We start from the raw sequence: 17549 nt of genomic DNA on the forward strand, positions 1-17549 counted from the left end.
ATGTGTATGAAGGCTGGAGAGTGATGAGTTAGACCTATCAATATTAAAAGATTATAAAGCTGTTATATTCAAAGCAATTCAGAACATGAATAAGGAGACCAGTAGAACAAAATATAAATTCCCAAAATAGACAAGTGCACATAGAAATCAAGTATATCATTAGGATGGCATCTCAAATTGAAGGGACTGCTGACAGACTTTTAAGTAAATAATTTGGGGCAATTGGAGAGCCATTTTCAAAAAAGGTAAACTAGATCTGTATTTCCTGATGGAATGCAATGTGAAGTACATGGTATTACTTACAAAGTATTGTCAAAAAATGTAGAAACTAAAAATAAATAAATAAAATGTTGAAATTGAAAATAATTAAGCCATTTGAGCTGACTCCTAGTTTGTAAGGAATACAGATGATAGACAAATAAGATAGATGAGAAAAGAGACACATTTAGTATGTGGGAAATTCTACAAGACATTTGGCAACAGTTTCTTCAAAAAAATCAATGCCTAGAGGAAAAAGAGAGGGTAGACGAACAGCTGTAGATTATATGAGATTCATGTGTCATAACAGATGCTGTAATTAAAGATATTTGGTTTTTTATTTGAATAAACTCACTATAAAATATTTTAGAGATAAGAAGGGAAATTTAAAATTAAACTATATAATGGTATTACAGTTATGTAAAAAATGGCCTATATTTTTAAGAGATGCATACTGAAGAATGTAGGGACAAAATGAAATGGGATTTGGGCGCCTGGGTGGCTCAGTGGGTTAAGCCGCTGCCTTCGGCTCAGGTCATGATCTCAGGGTCCTGGGATCGAGTCCCACATCGGGCTCTCTGCTCAGCGGAGAGCCTGCTTCCTCCTCTCTCTCTCTCTCTTTCTCTGCCTGCCTCTCTGCCTACTTGTGATCTCTCTCTGTGAAATAAATAAATAAAATCTTTAAAAAAAAAATGAAATGGGATTTGCTTTGAACTATTTCAGTTAGAAAATTTTTTTTAAAAAGAAGCAAATGTAACAAAGCTTCATAATTGTTGAATCTAGGTGATAGGTATATGTGAGTTCATTATATTACTCTTTGTACTTTTGTGTACATTTGGAAATGTTTATTATAGCCAAAAGGTGCAAAGAACCGAATGCCATCAACTGGCTGTGGATAAACAAAATATATCTACATACAACAGAATATATTACTTGGCAACAAAAAGGAATGAAGTTGTACACCCATGTACATAGCAGCATTATTTATAATAAATAAAATGCGGAAGCAACTCAAGTATTCACTGATGGATGAATGAATGTATATACATACAGTAGAATATTATTCAGCCTTAAAAAAGGAAACACTGACGTATATTACAGCATGGATGAAACTTGAGATTATACTAAGTGAAATAAACTAGTCACAAAAAAATAGATACTACATGGTTCAACTTAGATAAGGTACTCAGAATAGTCAAAACCATCCAGACAGAAAGTAGAATGTTTGCTAGGTGCTGGAGGTAGGGGAGAATGGGGAGTTTTTGTTTAATGCATATAAAGTTATAATTTTAGAAAATGAAAAAATTCTGGAGATGGATGGTGGTAGTTGTTACATGGTTGCACAAAAATGTGAATGTCCTTAATACAAGTGAACTGTACACTTAACAAAGGTTAAGATAACAAATTTTACGTTATGTATCTTTTACCACAATAAATTGAAAATAAAAGAGAATGGAATGCTGATATGTGCTACAATATGGATAAACCTGAAAATACTGAAAATACTACACTAAGTGAAAGAAGCTAATCACAAAGATCACATACTATCCCATTTATATGAAATGTCCAGAATAGGTAATTCTATAGAGACAGAAAATAGATTAGTAGTTGCCTAGGGCTTGTGGAGTAGTGGGGAAGAATAAAAGGGTGAGAGCTATAGGGTATGGGGTTTCTTTCTGAGGTGATCTGGTACTCACAAAGTCCTTTGAGAACTCTACTGACTATAATGATATTGTAATTAGTCCCAGTAAAGTAAATTATAACCCAAAAGGGACATCCAATGACTCAGACTAGAAGGACATAGGGATAAAATGGGGACAAAGAAGAAATTGTAAGAAGGTAAGAAAACAAGTTTCAGTCTCTAGCCCTGTATTGTATATGAAACTGTCTTCCTACCATGTCATTGAGAATTGAATAAACTACAGTAGGTTACCAGCTTGCCTCAGAACATGGGTTCCTAAATGCAAACAAGGTAACAGTACTTCCTATAATATCAGAAGACAATTGATTTTGTGTGGGGTAACCATGAGAGTGTATGGTACTAACCACTGGTAAAAGATTATTATAAAGAGTTTAATTAAGTACAAAAGTCAGCAAATATCTGAGGCATCTGTTCATAGTGTACCATTACTACCCAGCATTGCTAGTCTACCTCTCATTTGGAGTAGAAACTCCTTTCATTTATTCCATTCACTAATTAAATATTTATTACGTACCTAATATGTAAAAGATACTTTGTTGGGGGAGGGATAAAGATGCACACTGGAGATTCAGGCATCGTCTCTGCCAAAATAAGCTTGCATTTTATAGAAGGGAAGAGTGGTACTCATTTGTAACACAACGAGTTAAGTTAGAGCAATGTGAGTAACGGTTTCCTCTCAGGCTTTTAGCTTATATTACTAGGGTAATAATGATGGTACAAAAATTGTGAAAGAGTATGAAAACAGGATCCAGAGTTTCTCAACTACTGGACATGACATGCCATTGGCATCTTCTTCAGGAACAATTCTTCATAATGTTGAAAAGTCTTACAAATTGCATAGCACTTAGTATCCCCGACACTCAAGGAATTTAATGCTAACAGTGTCCACACTTACAATCACTTGATAATAATTATTTGTGACAATCAAAATGCCCCCAGCATATTTCTAAAGGCCTCATGTGGCTGCTTTGGTCAAATGCCACAATGAAAACTATGAACTCAATTTCTGACAAAATCGATGATGTCTGAGGGGCGGTCATAGAACATAAGAAATTCAAATACACAATTCAATATCTGAGTGAGAAAACTGATCTAAAGATATATAATTATAAAGAAATGAATTTTCAGAATATAGGGATGGTTGGGGGAAAAGAAGTTTTTCTAGAGAGAGTTAGGATTAGAAATTAATCCTTCCTGAAGATCTACAAACTATCTCCTGAGTGCCAATGTCACTAGTTTTAAAAATTCTCATATGCATGTTCACAAGCAGAAACTCCCTTCGAGGCACAGTCATTTCTCAGATACTCACCATTAAGTAGCAGGTTTTCTGTCAGTTTTTCCCATTCCTTTTGTGGGAGCTTAATCCTCATTTCCCCCAGAATGCTGTCCAAATTACTCACATTAACCTTCCCTCCTTAGGAAAACAATAGGGATAGAAAATGAGAGAAATTGATTATTTCCAAAATATTAAAAATACACTTGCCTGTGTATTATTAATTTAATTAACCTGTGTTAATGATAAAAAAGAGAAAATATAATTCATACTTTTTATTATCATTTAACATTTTAAATAGGACTATCAAGACTCATCTGGCTTTTCTAATTATGCAGAAAAATTTAATAGGACGTATAGAACTAGAAGCTATTTTTCTTTTACCTTATCTTAGGACAACTTGAGATAGCAAAACATGCCTAAGGTATAGTTTAGCACCTAGAGGTCTTGGACCACAGACTGCATCATTGCAAACAAGAAAAAAACAGTCACTCTCCTTTTTCTGAACTCCCAGGTCATTTCTGCTGAGAAATTGCTGATCCTTTACTTCAATGTTTGCTGTACAGACCTATATTTGATTTCTCAATTTAATATTTCTTCATTCTATTTCCATTCTCCCTGTCCCCAGCTTTTTTCTTTTCCCTGAATCTTCTCTGGCTTTTTGTAGCCTTTAGAAGCCTTAGCATCGCTTATGATTCACAGTGAAAGAAGTTGCTGATATAATAAATTTAACATAAGGTTTTAGGATAGCATTTATTTCTATTTAGAGACATGTTCTTCTGTGAGTTTTCAAAATGTCTTCTTAGTCCCAAATTAGTAGCTTTAGAGATTCTTTCCATCACTTCATAAATCCAAGACTTCCTGAGTGGCTCGATGTTATATTAAATGCTCAGTGTTAATTTGCATGTTCAGTCTCAAACTTTTAAATTCCTTTTCTCTGAGATTCAACCTCTTTTCTAGAAAAGTGTACAATTTGTTGATATTAATCATTCCCACCTCCTTAGGAAACGGAAAGAAAGAACACCAAAATTTAGTGACTCTTAAATGTTACCCAAACTATTAATGTCTATTAATTCTTGATATTTAAAAGATGTTCAATAAGAGAGTTAGAATAAAATCTCTTCCCTTGATCAGTCCATAGAGTAGAAAGCTTTAAAGGAACCGATGAACTCCTCAGTGAAATACAGGTAGGGGGATAATAAACTTCATACTTTCATCTAATAAGTGTGATTTTTTTTTTTTTTTTGGTTGATGATACCCAGAGAAGTTTTTCTTTTTCTGAGTAAATTTCCTTAACCATCACTAATTTTTTGCTTATTTTTAAAAGATTTTATTTATTTATTTGAGAGAGAGAGAGAGAATAACAGAGGGGAGAGGCAGAGGCAGAGGGAGAAGCAGGCTCCCTGTTGAGCAGGGAGCCCAATGTGGAGCTCAATCTCAGGACCCTGAGATCATGACCTGAGCCAAAGGCAGATGCTTAACCGCCTGAGCCACCCAGGTCCCCTTACATTTTGTTTATTAATCACTCTTCAGACCAGATTTACTGTCTTTTTTGCCACAAATTGTAAACATCCTATAAATAATGGAAGTCTATCCCCCCAAATATAATATAGGTTGTCCACCAAAGGGCCGATGAATTAAAAGAAGCATAAATGTGTTATCAAAATATTTGCAAGGTGGCAAGTATCAAAATTTATTATCATGTCTTTTTTTTTTTTTATCTTGAATAACCTTCATCGCAGAGCAAAGGAAACCATCAACAAAACATGAAGACAGCCTAAAGAATGGGAGAAGACATCTTTAAATGGTATATGAGTAAGGGGTTAAATAAGCAAGGGGTTGGGTCAAAGATGGTGGAGAAGTAGCAGGCTGAGACTACTTCGGGAGCGGGAGATCAGCTAAATAGCTTATCTAAAGATTGCAAACACCTACAAATCCAACGGGAGATTGAAGAGAAGAAGAACAGCAATTCTAGAAACAGAAAATCAACCACTATCTGAACGGTAGGACTGGCGAAGAAGTGAATCCAAAGTGACGGGAAGATAGACCGCGGGGGGAGGGGCCAGCTCCCGGGGAGCGGCAGAAAAACGGAGCACTAAATCAGGACTTTTAAAAGTCTGTTCCGCTGAGGGACATCGCTCCAGAGGCTTAACTGGGGTGAAGCCCAGGCGGGGTCAGCGCGGCCTCAGGTCCCGCAGGGTCACAGAAGGATCGGGGGTGTCTCAGTGTCGCAGAGCTTACCGGTATTAGAACGGGGAAGCCGGCTGCAGAGACAGAGCCGAGGAGTGACTCTCAGCTTGGGGTTGCCTTGAACCGGTCGCAGGCTCGGTCAGCTCGGAGCGCGGCCGGAGGCCAGGGTGACGGGAGTCATTGGGCGCCGTTCTCTGAGGGCGCACTGAGGAGTGGGGCCCCGGGCTCTCGGCTCCTCCCGGCCGGAGACCGGGAGGCCGCCATCTTCATTCCCGTCCTCCGGAACTCTACGGAAAGTGCTCAGGGAACAAAAGCTCCCGAAAGCAAACCCAAGCGGATTACTCAGCCTGGCCCGGGTAAGGGCGGTGCAACTCCGCCTGGGGCAAAGACGCTTGAGAATCACTACAACAGGCCCCTCCCCCAGAAGATCAATGGGAAACCCAGCCAGGACCAAGTTCACCTACCGAGGAGTGCAGTTTCAATACCAAGGAGAGCGGCGGAATTCCAGAGGAGAAGAAAGCAAAGCACGGAACTCATGGCTTTCTCCCCATGATTTTTTAGCCTTGCAGTTAATTTAATTTTTTTTTCTTTTTCAATTTTTTTTTCTTTTTCTCTTCTTCTGCTAAATTTTTTTAACTTTTACCGTTTTCTTTTTTAACGTTTTTTAAATAGTTTATCTAATATATATATATATATTTTTTTCCTCTTTTTATATTTTTTCTTTATCGGCTTTCTTTTTTTTAATAGTTTTTTTTTTCTTTCTGAACCCCTTTTTATCCCCTTTCTCCCCCCTCACGATTCGGGATCTCTTCTGATTTGGCTAAAGCATATTTTCCTGGGGTTGTTGCCACCCTTTTAGTATTTTACTTGCTCCTTCATAAACTCTTATCTGGACAAAATGACAAGGCGGAAAAATTCACAACAAAAAAAAGAACAAGAGGCAGTACCAAAGGCTAGGGACCTAATCAATACAGACATTGGTAATATGTCAGATATAGAGTTCAGAATGACGATTCTCAAGGTTCTAGCTGGGCTTGAAAAAGGCATGGAAGATATTAAAGCAACCCTCTCGGGAGATATAAAAGCCCTTTCTGGAGAAATAAAAGAACTAAAATCTAACCAAATTGAAATCAAAAAAGCTATTAATGAGGTGCAATCAAAAATGGAGGCTCTCACTGCTAGGATAAATGAGGCAGAAGAAAGAATTAGCGATATAGAAGACCAAATGACAGAGAATAAAGAAGCTGAGCAAAAGAGGGACAAACAGCTACTGGACCACGAGGGGAGAATTCGAGAGATAAGTGACACCATAAGACGAAACAACATTAGAATAATTGGGATTCCAGAAGAAGAGGACACAGAGAGGGGAGCAGAAGGTATATTGGAGAGAATTATTGGAGAGAATTTCCCCATTATGGCAAAGGGAACAAGCATCAAAATCCAGGAGGTTCAGAGAACCCCCCTCAAAATCAATAAGAATAGGTCTACACCCCGTCACCTAATAGTAAAATTGACAAGTCTTAGTGACAAAGAAAAGATCCTGAAAGCAGCCCGGGAAAAGAAGTCTGTAACGTACAATGGTAAAAATATTAGATTGGCAGCAGACTTATCCACAGAGACCTGGCAGGCCAGAAAGAGCTGGCATGATATATTCAGAGTACTAAATGAGAAAAACATGCAGCCAAGAATACTATATCCAGCTAGGCTATCATTGAAAATAGACGGAGAGATTAAAAGCTTCCAGGACAAACAAAAACTGAAAGAATTTGCAAATACCATACCAGCTCTACAGGAAATATTGAAAGGGGTCCTCTAAGCAAAGAGAGACCCTCAAAGTAGTAGATCAGAAAGAAACAGAGACAATATACAATAACAGTCACCTTACAGGCAATACAATGGCACTAAATTCATATCTCTCAATACTTACCCTGAATGTTAATGGGCTAAATGCCCCAATCAAAAGACACAGGGATCAGAATGGATAAAAAAACAAAAACCATCTATATGTTGCCTACAAGAAACTCATCTTAAACCCGAAGACACCTCCAGGTTTAAAGTGAGGGGGTGGAAAAGAATTTACCATGCTAATGGACATCAGAAGAAAGCAGGAGTGGCAATCCTTATAGCAGATCAATTAGATTTTAAGCCAAAGACTATAATAAGAGATGAGGAAGGACACTATATCATACTCAAAGGAACTGTCCAACAAGAAGATCTAACAATTTTAAATATCTATGCCCCTAACGTGGGAGCAGCCAACTATATAAACCAATTAATAACAAAATCAAAGAAACACATCGACAAGAATACAATAATAGTAGGGGATTTTAACACTCCCCTCACTGAAATGGACAGATCATCCAAGCAAAAGATCAACAAGGAAATCAAGGCCTTAAATGACACACTGGACCAGATGGACATCACAGATATATTCAGAACATTTCATCCCAAAGCAACAGAATACACATTCTTCTCTAGTGCACATGGAACATTCTCCAGAATAGATCACATTCTTGGTCCTAAATCAAGTCTCAACCGGTATCAAAAGATTGGGATCATTCCCTGCATATTTTCAGACCACAATGCTCTAAAGCTAGAACTCAATCACAAGAGGAAATTTGGAAAGAACCCAAATACATGGAGACTAAACAGCATCCTTCTAAAGAATGAATGGGTCAACCAGGAAATTAAAGAAGGATTGAAAAAATTTATGGAAACAAATGATAATGAAAACACAACGGTTCAGAATCTGTGGGACACAACAAAGGCAGTCCTGAGAGGAAAATATATAGCGGTACAAGCCTTTCTCAAGAAACAAGAAAGGTCTCAGGTACACAACCTAACCCTACACCTAAAGGAGCTGGAGAAAGAACAAGAAAGAAACCCTAAACCCAGCAGGAGAAGAGAAATCATAAAGATTAGAGCAGAAATCAATGAAATAGAAACCAAAAAAACAATAGAACAAATCAACGAAACTAGGAGCTGGTTCTTTGAAAGAATTAATAAGATTGATAAACCTCTGGCCAGACTTATCAAAAAGAAAAGAGAAAGGACCCAAATAAATAAAATCATGAATGAAAGAGGAGAGATCACAACGAACACCAAAGAAATACAGACAATTATAAGAACATACTATGAGCAACTCTACGCCAACAAATTTGACAATCTGGAAGAAATGGATGCATTCCTAGAGACATATAAACTACCACAACTGAACCAGGAAGAAATAGAAAGCCTGAACAGACCCATAACCAGTAAGGAGATTGAAACAGTCATCAAAAATCTCCAAACAAACAAAAGCCCAGGGCCAGACGGCTTCCCGGGGGAATTCTACCAAACATTTAAAGAAGAACTAATTCCTATTCTCCTGAAACTGTTCCAAAAAATAGAAATGGAAGGAAAACTTCCAAACTCATTTTATGAGGCCAGCATCACCTTGATCCCAAAACCAGACAAGGATCCCAACAAAAAAGAGAACTACAGACCAATATCCTTGATGAACACAGATGCAAAAATTCTCGCCAAAATACTAGCCAATAGGATTCAACAGTACATTAAAAGGATTATTCACCACGACCAAGTGGGATTTATTCCAGGGCTGCAAGGTTGGTTCAACATCTGCAAATCAATCAATGTGATACAACACATTAATAAAAGAAAGAACAAGAACCATATGATACTCTCCATAGATGCTGAAAAAGCATTTGACAAAGTACAGCATCCCTTCCTGATCAAAACTCTTCAAAGTGTAGGGATAGATGGCACATACCTCAATATTATCAAAGCCATCTATGAAAAACCCACCGCAAATATCATTCTCAATGGAGAAAAACTGAAAGCTTTTCTGCTAAGGTCAGGAACACGGCAGGGATGTCCGTTATCACCACTGCTATTCAACATAGTACTAGAAGTCCTAGCCTCAGCAATCAGACAACAAAAGGAAATTAAAGGCATCCAAATCGGCAAAGAAGAAGTCAAACTATCACTCTTTGCAGATGATATGATACTATATGTGGAAAACCCAAAAGACTCCATTCCCAAACTGCTAGAACTTGTACAGGAATTCAGTAAAGTGTCAGGATATAAAATCAATGCACAGAAATCAGTTGCATTTCTCTACACCAACAACAAGGCAGAAGAAAGAGAAATTAAGGAGTCCATCCCATTTATAATTGCACCCAAAACTATAAGATACCTAGGAATAAACCTAACCAAAGAGACTAAGAATCTATACTCAGAAAACTATAAAGTACTCATGAAAGAAATTGAGGAAGACACAAAGAAATGGAAAAATGTTCCATGCTCCTGGACTGGAAGAATAAATATTGTGAAAATGTCTATGCTACCTAAAGCAATCTACACATTTAATGCAATTCCTATCAAAGTACCATCCATTTTTTTCAAAGAAATGGAACAAATAATCCTAAAATTTATATGGAACCAGAAAAGACCTCGAATAGCCAAAGGAATATTGAAAAAGAAAGCCAAAGTTGGTGGCATCACAATTCCAGACTTCAAGCTCTATTACAAAGCTGTCATCATCAAGACAGCAGGTACTGGCACAAAAACAGACACATAGATCAATGGAACAGAATAGAGAGCCCAGAAATGGACCCTCAACTCTATGGTCAACTCATCTTCGACAAAGCAGGAAAGAATGTCCAATGGAACAAAGACAGCCTCTTCAATAAATGGTGTTGGGAAAATTGGACAGCACATGCAGAAAAATGAAATTGGATCATTTCCTTACACCACACACGAAAATAGACTCAAAATGGATGAAGGATCTCAATGTGAGAAAGGAATCCATCAAAATCCTCGAGGAGAACACAGGCAGCAACCTCTTCGACGTCAGCCGCAGCAACATCTTCCTAGGAACATCACCAAAGGCAAGGGAAGCAAGGGCAAAAATGAACTTTTGGGATTTTATCAAGATCAAAAGCTTTTGCACAGCAAAGGAAACAGTGAACAAAACCAAAAGACAACTGACAGAATGGGAGAAGATATTTGCAAATGACATATCAGATAAAGGGCTAGTGTCCAAAATCTATAAAGAACTTAGCAAACTCAACACCCAAAGAACAAATAATCCAATCAAGAAATGGGCAGAGGACATGAACAGACATTTCTGCAAAGAAGACATCCAGATGGCCAACAGACACATGAAAAAGTGCTCCATATCACTCGGCATCAGGGAAATACAAATCAAAACCACCATGAGATATCACCTCACACCAGTCAGAATGGCTAAAATTAACAAGTCAGGAAATGACAGATGCTGGCGAGGATGCGGAGAAAGGGGAACCCTCCTACACTGTTGGTGGGAATGCAAGCTGGTGCAACCACTCTGGAAAACAGCATGGAGGTTCCTCAAAATGTTGAAAATAGAACTACCCTATGACCCTGCAATTGCACTGCTGGGTATTTACCCTAAAGATACAAACATAGTGATCCGAAGGGGCACGTGCACCCGAATGTTTATAGCAGCAATGTCTACAATAGCCAAACTATGGAAAGAACCTAGATGTCCATCTACAGACGAATGGATAAAGAAGATGTGGTATATATACACAATGGAATACTATGCAGCCATCAAAAGAAATGAAATCTTGCCATTTGTGACGACGTGGATGGAACTAGAGGGTATCATGCTTAGCGAAATAAGTCAATCGGAGAAAGACAACTATCATATGATCTCCCTGATATGAGGGAGAAGAGATGCAACATGGGGGGTTGAGGGGGTAGGAGAAGAGTAAATGAAACAAGATGGGATTGGGAGGGAGACAAACCATAAGTGACTCTTAATCTCACAAAACAAACTGAGGGTTGATGGGGGGAGGGGGTTGGGAGAGGGGGGTGGGATTATGGATATTGGGGAGGGTATGTGCTATGGTGAGTGCTGTGAAGTGTGTAAACCTGGCGATTCGCAGACCTGTACCCCTGGGGATAAAATATATGTTTATAAAGCTGTTAAAAAAAAAAAAAAAAGAAAGGATGAATACCCAAGTTTTGTATCAACATGGACGGGACTGGAAGAGATTATGCTGAGTGAAATAAGTCAAGCAGAGAGAGTCAATTATCATATGGTTTCGCTTATTTGTGGAGCATAACAAATAGCATGGAGGACAAGGGGAGATGGAGAGGAGAAGGGAGTTGAGGGAAATTGGAAGGGGAGGTGAACCATGAGAGACTATGGACTCTGAAAAACGATCTGAGAATTTTGAAGGGGTGGGGGGTGGGAGGTTGGGGGCACCAGGTGGTGAGTATTGTAGAGGGCACGGATTGCATGGAGCACTGGGTGTGGTGCAAAAATAATGAATACTGTTATGCTGAAAAAATAAGAAAACTAAAAAAAAAATAAGCAAGGGGTTAAAATCCAAAATATATAAATAACTCATACAACCGAATACCAAAAAATAAATAAATAATCTAATTTAAAAATGGGTAGAGGACCTGAATATTTTTCCAAAAAAGACATCCAGATGGCAAACAGACATGTGAAAAAATGCTCAGCATCACGCATTGTCAGGGAGATGCAAATCAAAACCAAAATGAGATATCACTTCACAACTATCAGAATGGCTAGTATCAAAAAGATAAGAAATTTTAAAAAGATAAGAAATAGTAAGTGTTGGTGAAGTTGAGGAAAAAAGGGAACCTTTGTGTACTATTGGTAGGAATGTATATTGATGCAGCCATTCTAGAAAATAGTAGGGAGGTTCATCAAAAAACTTAAAATACGGGGCGCCTGGGTGGCTCAGTGTGTTAAGCCGCTGCCTTTGGCTCAGGTCATGATCTCAGAGTCCTGGATCTCAGGTCCGATCTCAGAGCCCGCATCGGGCTCTCTGCTCAGCAGGGAGCCTGCTTCCTCCTCTCTCTGCCTGCCTCTCTGCCTGCTTGTGATCTCTCTGTCAAATAAATAAATAAAATCTTTAAAAAAAAAACTTAAAATACAAGTACTATATGATCTAGTAATTCTACTTCTGGATATTTATGAGAAAAAAACGAAAACACTAATTTGAAAAGATATACGTGCTACTATGTTACTGAAACATTAAGTATAATAGCCAAGATATGGAAGCAGGCTAAGTGTCCACTGGTAGATGAATGGATAAAGAAGATGGGGTATATATACATGATGGGATACTACTCAGCCACAAAAAAGAATGAAATCTTGTCATTCATGATAACATGGATGGACCTGGAGGGTATTATGCTAAGTGAACTAAGTGAGACAGAGAAATACACATACCATATGATTTTGCCTATATGTGGAATCTAAAAACAAAACAAACAAATAACAACAGACTCATAAATAGAACAGTGATTGCAAAGTAGAGTTGGGTGGAAGATAGGTGAAACAGGTGAAGAAGATGAAGAGGTATAAGAAAATAAGTCACAGGGATGAAGAACATAGCATAGGGAATATAGTCAATAATACTATAATAACTATGTGTGATGACAGATGATAACTACACTTATCACAGTATTTCAGAATGTGTGTAATTGTTGAGTTGCTATGTTGTATATCTGAAACTAATATTGTATGTCAACTATACTTCAGTTAAAAATAGACAGACTTTAAAAAGGCCTTCATGCCACCCATTAGCCTATTCTGACAGATCTATCAGCTTTAAGAAAGATACAAATCAAAATCTCGCCAAAATGATATGAAGTCTCATTAAGACAACAGAGAAGCCATCATTACACAGACTCAGATTTAACATCTCCCTAAAGTACAAATGTACTTTCAATAGTTTTTAAAAATACATGAAATGGAAAAAATAAGGCCACTCTTCATTTATGGGCACTTAAGACAGTTATTGCTGGGCCTCTATCTAGCTTGCAGAACACTCCTCATTCCTTTATTCTTTGTGATTTCTCATTTATTTCCACTTAATACTTTACAATGCATCCATTTTTCTCTCAATTCTCATTTTAAACTTTAGGACTCACAATGGATTTAAGAATAATCACCAGCATTTCTCATCCATGGTCATAGGATTCCTGACTAGAGCCAACTGATGCCCAAACTAAAAATGAGATGATACCGCTGGTATATCTTCTTAAGACAAAAAAGTAATGCTTTCTAAAAAAATTTTTTGGACAATCTTTCATTTTCACTTAGGAAATAGAACTGTTATAGAAATACTCACCATCGATTGGCAAATTATTCACCAATGCCTCATATTCCTTATCTTTGAGTTCTCTCCCCACGTTTCCTGGAACTTTTTTCATGTCATTTATATCAACCTTTCCTTCAAAGCAAAAGAATGAAGACTTCTGGCATTATTGTGAATGATGTCATGATTCCACATAATTAAAAAATATTTGTCTTTGCAGCATTACAGCCAACTGCTGGATGAAAAGAGACTTAACCTAACAAATGGGCCTTTGGGGTTTCAAATAAACTTTCTTGTTAAGTCTAGTATAATCTCCAAATGATAGGCAAGGCAACAGAACATGCAATTATGAGTATAAAGTTTGCAGGAAATTAGAATGTTATAGACTGCTGATCTAAATAGTTTTATCAGCACTTTTTTTGTGTTAGAATGGTACAGATTGCTGGTCTAAATAATATCATCAGCACCTTTATTGCTGATTTTGAGATTACCTCTAACTTTACCAAAATTTTCCTTCACCGCTTACTGTGTTGAACTGGAATTTAGCTTTCCCACCATAAAAGAAGATATGTTAATTATTGGCAAAGACTCTAGATTATGACTTTGGAAACAAGAAAGAATATTGAAGTTCTATTGCTAAAAGTTCTGATAATCCAATATCTAACTGTAGGCATTTATGTATGCACATTTTTAAAAGAAGTGTAGGGATAGATTTTTAAAGTCCATACAATCATGATGTAGAAAGAGCATTATATTATAACTTAGTGAAAAATAACTTGGTTCTCAGATTTCTACTAGCGTCTTACTCTTAGGTGTTTTTCTAAGATGTTACCTGTAATAGCTTTTACTCCATCCATTCCATCTGTTAAGATATTGGCACCAAACTTCCCATTCGCTGTTTAAAAAAAAAAAAAAAAGTTTAGTTGGGATCCAGAAAAAGATGGAGCTTTAGAATAAAAACATAAAGTATTTATGCTGTGAAAAAAACTCCAGGCAGAGTCCAGTATTTCCACTATTTAATTTGAGTATATTTTCAGTTCTTAATTTCAGGCTTTCTAAGGTTTAGTTTGTATTAGTAAAATGGACTCCGAGACTCTAGGCAAGATATTTTGTGCTGTCACACTAGTTCATAAAATCTTAGAGGACAATTCATGTTGTCTGTGTTTTCTCTGGAAACTTTCAGTTCCAGCAGGGACAAAAAGCTCATGCAGGTACCAAGAGTAAAGAAGTAAGGACCAGAATTCTCATCTCATCTCTTTTACTAATGCACTTTCTATTCTTTTTAATCAGTGTCCTGGTGACTAGTTATTAGTCGACCATTGCAGCACAGTTCTTTAATACTCCAAATAATTGCTTTTTTCTTATCGTTTTCTGCTTATTTCAGTTCATTTCTTGATTCATCTTTCCACACTCATTAATTATCTATTTATTCATTCATTCGTTCATACATAAAGGGGGACTGATATAAAGCCTCATTCCAAGGAACCACCAAACAGACCAAATAATGACAATTCTTAGGGAATAAGGCTTTGAAAGAGCTCCAGTCCACCACTGTTCTCTCCAGTAGCTTCCAGGCTACTAGTTTTCACTGCAAATACCGAATGTTATTTTTCAATATTATTGTGGAGCTATAAGACAAGAGGATGGGAATAGGGCAAGTTAAAACATTACAAAGCTCACTATTTTTAAGGAGATTCAGTCTTTTATTTCTTAAAAAAAATGCTCCCCAGATTGCAGCAAACCTTTGGTTAATGTCCAGTCCTGAAAATATTAATTTTCATAGTTTTTGCCAGGTTTCTCATTGTTTTTATAGAAGAGAGAGTTTTTGGTGGCTCTTACTCTGCCTTTTATCTGACACTCCCAGGTGAGTTTCTAAACTTACGAAACTAGCTGAAAAGCTAAAAATTACCTTACCTGGAAATTATTGATAGCTCCACCTAAGTATCTTTTCCTGATATCCCAGTAAAACTTAAAAGCATAAAGAAAATAAGTAAAAAACTAACTGCTTTTCATTGGTACATTGGTACATTGGTCCTGGAAAATTAAGGAATGATTTAATAAAAAATACCTTTTAGAAAAAAAAAAACCTCCCCCTGTTGGAAGGGTATGAAACCCATGGCAAAGATATAACTAAACAGTACCTGAATCACATGAGAAAAACATATTTACATCTAAGAGGCAGTATTCAGCCAAATGTTTCTCGGTGATATTTCCTGATTTCATTGGATTGTGCCCAGCTAAACATATTCTGTTTTAAAGTTTATTTAAAGTGGGGATTACTCTGTGATTCATCATACTTCAATCCTAATTAATATTTCTTTAATACCTATAATTCTGACATTGAATCATGAAATCTGGTCCAAAGATATGGTGATCCATGCCTATATATAACTAGGAAAAATGTCATATATATTGGCTGAAACCCTATAGCCTTGTTTCTGTGAAAGCAACATTCTCAGCTTCAACTAGAATACTAAGAATTATGATATATTTGACATTAAGCTCCTTTGGTCAAGGAGTATGTTTATTTTTATTCAACAGTCTTATCAATCGATCAATCAATTGTATCTCTAGCACTTAGCCTAACACCTGTTTATAGTGCTTAGTAAATATTTGCTGAATAAATGAACAGTGAAAAAGTACCAACTTTAGATTGATATATTAAGAGAAAAATCATCCTTATTTCAGCTACATAAGTCCTATAAAAAAATCAGCCTCAAAACCCACTTTTCACAAAGGTACAAAGATACCTAAATCACTTACCATCAACTGATGGAGTTAGAGTAAGATCATTAAGTTCCTCAGCTGGAAGACTAACTGCCATGTTTTCAAGAATAGAGTCAAGGTCATGGTCATCAACCTGCAATCCTATAAAAAAAAAAAAAGACATGAGGAAATTAAAATAAAAGTTAAAATATAATATTAATTCCTATGTATAGTGGTTATTCATTTCATCATAAAAAAGAGGTTAAGGACATTTAAGTGTTTAAAGAGTCATTAATGGACTAAAATTAATCTACTCACTTATAACCAATACATCCAATATTGAAGATAAGCTTGTATAACAATACATTGAAATAGGGCTGAGAAATCATTCAGGTTAATTTTGGCAGCAAAACAGCAAATCTAACAGTTTTTAATACAAATATCTGCACAAATCAAGTTCATTTTGTCACTGTATTTCAAGATATAAAATGTTAAATTTTTATAGCTAGGCCTAAATTTTATTATTTCCACATCCAAAACTGAGGTAAACCCAAATACTTAGAACATCTTTTAAATATAAAACAGAAAATTATTTCATCAATGAGAACATATATATTAAAATTATTATGAAAATATATATGAGAATGGGAGGAGGCAATATTTAATAAGAAAAAAAGCAAAATGCAAGAGTCTCAATCTGACTTATTAATATGCATCTCACTCACCTTTTATATCTTCTGGAGAAGTCAGCAACTTATTCTTATACATATTTCTACTAGCTGTAGATGGAAGAAACACATAATTTAGGTCATAGAGAAAATACCTAGACATGATAAAACAATACCAAATATCTAAGTTCAGAAATATAGATCATAAAGTAATTTGCTCATAAAATTTACCTAATATCTTCTAGAAATAATAAAACAAAAAATGAAAACAAAAATTCTTAATGTGTATGGTAAATCTATCAATTCTTTAGTACCTGAGACAATTATTAATACCTACCATGCCAAAGCAAAACACTTCCATATTTTGTATTTTTTCTGACTTCACCTTTTTTTCCCCTCTAGTAGTACAGCTCTATATCTCTCCTCCTATTTGTTTCCTAGAGGTCTTAACCAAAGGCCTCTCAATGAAATGAAAAATAACTATTAATATTCCTTTTTCCAAATGGCAAGAATTATGATTGATGAGACTGTTGATTTACATGTTTTAAATGGCAATTTATATATTCCTATATATTAAAAATAATCATCTTTAAAATTATGGATATTTTAAAATGCTGACTTATAAATGA

This window comes from Lutra lutra, chromosome 16 (assembly GCF_902655055.1).
Source record: "Lutra lutra chromosome 16, mLutLut1.2, whole genome shotgun sequence".
NCBI lineage: Eukaryota > Metazoa > Chordata > Mammalia > Carnivora > Mustelidae > Lutra > Lutra lutra.